Genomic DNA, 4,898 nt, shown 5'->3' on the forward strand with positions numbered 1-4,898 from the left:
TTGACAAACTTAATTAGGACAAAAAGAGAAAAGAAGAAAATTCTGACATCCATTGCTTTTTTCAGATAAAATTGTATTACTCTTGTTAATATATTTAATACAATGTTAAATGAATGAATTTGTTTTTGTTTTCCTTATTTATTATTTTATAGTACTCTTTTGGGACTATGCTACACAAAATGTTGTTCTTCTTGAGATGACCAATAACAACATCTTCTCTGATCATTCTTTCACTACAATGAAAGTGAAATACGATGAAGATTTACATGCAATTGCAAAGAAATCACTTTCTATATGGTGTGGAGGTAGAACACAAGGTATATAAGCAGTGATTTGATGCACCACTATATTATTAAAAAATACAGAATTAGCATTGATCCTACTTCATATAGACCAGTTGCGATGTTAAATTTATATAAATATAGGATATTAATGAAAACATTTCTTCTGGTTTCGATTCGTATAATAATATAAGTAGTTCTTTGATAGTAAACCAATAAAACTTACGTTGGCAATTCAGTTTCGTCTAGCTGTCAGCTTGACTTCTTCAGTTGCTATGATGCGTTATGGCGCCGATTGGTCTCCTTTCCAGCCACTAGATGATTTTGTTGTGTAGCCTAGGGGACCAGTCGTCGTCAGAAGCTGATCGTAAATGTGAGATAGTTGGTGCGCGCCTTCGTCTCTATTCATCTTTGTATTTTTATTTTGCTTTCTTATGCTGATGCTTTCTTTAATTTTACGTTTAAGCCAAACTTGTTCTTTGTGTAGTACCTCTATCTTATCCCAGTTAGGTATGTGGTTGTGTGTGGTCATATGGTCCGTGATTGCTGATTTATGTAAAATGGAGGACGTAAAAAGTTATTAACTTATCCAACAGACGGCTAACACATACTGAGAACTATGTACTTACTAAAGGTTTAAACTACGCGATTACGAAACCTAACCACCCTACTGAAGAACTGATCGTTGCCACGGAATCAGCATGCAATCTTTTACCAGAAATAGAAAAAGATCAACTTCGAGGGAAGATGGTAAGCCTAATTAAATCTACTAAACCTCCGACTCCGAATGTAACCAAGGAAGAGATGCAGGCTTTGAACAACATCGCGAAAGATAAAACCATTATGGTATTACCGGCCGATAAAGGTAGGGCCACAGTAATTCTGAACACTAAAGAATATGATGAGAAAGTGAGAAACATGCTTTCAGATACTGATACATACACGCTATTAAAGAAAAATCCTACCTCATCCTACAAGAAAAAACTTATCACTGTAATCACGAGACTCCTCAAAGAAAAGAAAATCACTGTCAAACAAAAACACTACTTGTACCCCACGTCGGACATCACACCAAGAATTTACTGCACACCAAAAATCCATAAAATGAATAATCCGTTACGTCCCATAGTCGATTATACGGGATCCATTATGTACAATTTGTCACGAAGCTTAGCCGACATTCTCGTACCACTAGTTGGAAACAGCATCCATCATGTTACCAATTCGCTTGAATTTGTCAATGACATAAAGGACATTAAGTTACAGACAAATGAAACATTGGTCTCTTATGATGTAGTGTCATTATTTACCAAAACACCAGTCAACAAGTCCCTCAAAATAATTGAAGAACGCTTACACTGTGATAAACAACTATCAGAGAGAACGTGGTTACATATCAACGACATTATGGAATTGCTTCAATTGGTCCTCACCACCACATATTTCAGCTTCAGAGGAGATATCTACCAGCAAAATTCAGGTATGGCCATGGGTAGTCCATGTTCTCCGATTGTTGCGAATTTATTTATGGAATGGCTGGAAAATGAGGCAATAACTACAGCTCACACCGACATAAAACCGAGGATGTGGAAAAGGTATGTAGATGACATTATAACAATAATTCCCAAGGATGCGACACAACCATTATTACAACACTTAAACAAAATCGATGATGACATTAATTTCACTTGCGAAGAAATGTCCTTAACAGACAACTCTATCCCATTCTTGGATACGCTAATTTTAGTTGATGGGGAAGGCAACATCAACACTAAAGTTTTTAGGAAAGCCACCCACACAAATCAATACTTGGACTTTAACTCACATCATCCTCTACAACACAAGTTATCCGTTATCCGCACACTTCTACACAGATGTAACACGATAATCACAAATAATGCAGACAAACAGAACGAAACTGAGATGATACATACTTCACTTAAACAATGCAACTACCCTACATGGACGATTAGAAAGGTACAACGTAACCTAGATAAACAAAAAACGGACAAACAACCCGAAACAGAAGATATAAGAGGGTCGATATCCATCCCATATATTCAAGGCCTGTCAGAGAAAATCAAGAGAACATTTAAAAAATATAACATACGAACATACTTTAAACCATCTAACAAAATTAAAAACTTAATCGTCCGACCGAAAGATAAAGCATGCAATGAGGATTCCTGTGGTGTCGTCTACAAAGTGGGGTGCACCAACTGTGAGATGGTGTACATTGGGGAAACGGGTAGGGCACTCAAAACCAGAATTAAAGAGCACAAGAAAGATGTTGAGGAAAACACACAGAACATGCAGACGCGTGCATCACGGAAAGTTTCGTCCTCCATTTTACATAAATCAGCAATCACGGACCATATGACCACACACAACCACATACCTAACTGGGATAAGATAGAGGTACTACACAAAGAACAAGTTTGGCTTAAACGTAAAATTAAAGAAAGCATCAGCATAAGAAAGCAAAATAAAAATACAAAGATGAATAGAGACGAAGGCGCGCACCAACTATCTCACATTTACGATCAGCTTCTGACGACGACTGGTCCCCTAGGCTACACAACAAAATCATCTAGTGGCTGGAAAGGAGACCAATCGGCGCCATAACGCATCATAGCAACTGAAGAAGTCAAGCTGACAGCTAGACGAAACTGTCTTGCCAACGTAAGTTTTATTGGTTTACTATCAAAGAACTACTTATATTATAATATAGGATATTATTCAACCTGAGAAGGTTACAAATCGTACAACCCACAGCTCCGAAAGATTCATACAAAGTCATCTTTTAAGTTGTGTAAATCTTGGTTTATCTTGGAGTTTTACTCATATTGGGTGCTTCTACCCAGGAACATAGTGAGTACATGGGGTCTATAAATACCAATGTACCGACCCAACACTTTACTCATATTTGGTGCTTCCACCTAGGAACATTGTGAGTCTGGGGTCTATAAATACCAATCTACCCATCCAACACTTTATTGAGTGCTAACCAAACTTCAGTAGCCTACATGGGGTATAAAGACTAATCTACCAACCCTACGCTTTACTCACATTGGGTTTTCCACCCAGGAATATAGTGGGTACCAGGGATGATCTATGCATTTTAATTTACTTAGTAAACCAACACTACTTGTTCTGCCAGCATGTTCATTTTCTTTGCAGGCCCCATCGTGTTACCATCTGACCAAAATAATCAGAGAACAAACAGACAAGGTAAATTTATTTTTAAATTTTCTTGTTATCATCTTTATTATCTATTGTATGTTTGGTAAACATTATTTGTTTTTGCAATTCTAGTAAATATATCAGAATCTAGAGAATCTTCAAATAAAGGTTAGTAAATTATCCAAGCTTTTGTCACTTAAGTAGTGAAGATAACCAGTGCAGATTCTTCATTAATGGGTCCTATATAAATTCAAACAAAATAAATGTACAGTATACAACAATATAAAAACATTGAAATACATTACACAATATGTATGTATGTGTAGTCACTCAATCCGTAGTTCATCTATGTTGTCACTTCATCTGTAGCTTTGGTAATCATGTTGTTCACATTAATTTAACAGTAGTCATGAATTTCTTTATTTCATCAGGTTTTATTAACCGAGACAAACTGGCTGATTTGGATTTTGGATGTCGGACAGAACTGATAGATAGGCTGGATATGCGGATCTCTTCCGTAAAGGATTGGCGTCATTTGGCTAGTCATTATCGTGTACCTAATACAAATATTGAAGTGTGGCGCGGTAAAATGCCTTTCATGAGTGCATCTAATTCGCTTTTCGAGTGGTTGGGAACAACGCAGCCAGATTTAACCGTTTCACAATTCAAGAATGACCTGCATGCCTTTGAAAGAAAGGATGCCGTAAAAATCTTGGAGAATCATGGCTACAAATAAAGTTGTTATTATTAAACTTTCTTTGTCATCACAATCAATATATCATAAAACTAGAACGGCACTTCGACAGTGCATACCTCCGCCTATTGTAAAATTCCCCTACATAAGGTTTCTCCGGAAAATGTATACAGTATTTATTTTTGTTATGTTTGTGTCTTAATGCTGTTTGTGATTAGGCTAATTTTACTACTACCATGTGAATGCGAGTATGGTGTAATAGTTATGTATCCAGCCTTTTACAGTTGAGATCCCTGTTCAATTCCTACTGAGGACATGTTTTTCATCATCATTGTTTTTTTAAATAATATTTATTATTATTTTTTTAATTATTATATTTATTCATTTAGTATCCTTACAGATATCATCTGATTTTGATCATCTGATTTTGATCATCTCCCAAAGCTGGTGCTTAACCATGCAGGGCCGTACCACTTACTGAGATGTAAATAAAAAATTACACATATGCTGGCATTAAAAACATACTAGAGGTATAGATGTATCACCTGTTTTACATGGTCCTGTTTATAGAAAAATAAAAGGTTAAAACATGCATACAAAATTCTTTAAAACTTGTAAAAACAGTAAAAAAACAAATTAAGTAACGTTAAGACTGCTCAGTACCAGCTCGCCGGCTTTCGAAAATTATCTCCTATCTTTTAACATTAGAAGGTCTGAAAATAATACTAAAACGTGGTCCA

At 35.9% G+C, this 4,898-nt stretch overlaps 1 long non-coding RNA gene across 1 annotated transcript; it reads left to right on the top strand.

Moving 5' to 3' along the window:
* Positions 1 to 238: 238 nt before the first annotated feature.
* Positions 239 to 3,942, top strand: LOC140060629 (uncharacterized). Its single transcript, XR_011847347.1, has 3 exons — positions 239 to 317; positions 3,462 to 3,512; positions 3,896 to 3,942. It is a non-coding gene; the product is annotated as an uncharacterized lncRNA (long non-coding RNA).
* The last annotated feature ends 956 nt before the right edge of the window (positions 3,943 to 4,898 follow it).

The sequence above is a fragment of the Antedon mediterranea genome, chromosome 10, assembly GCF_964355755.1.
Source record: "Antedon mediterranea chromosome 10, ecAntMedi1.1, whole genome shotgun sequence".
NCBI lineage: Eukaryota > Metazoa > Echinodermata > Crinoidea > Comatulida > Antedonidae > Antedon > Antedon mediterranea.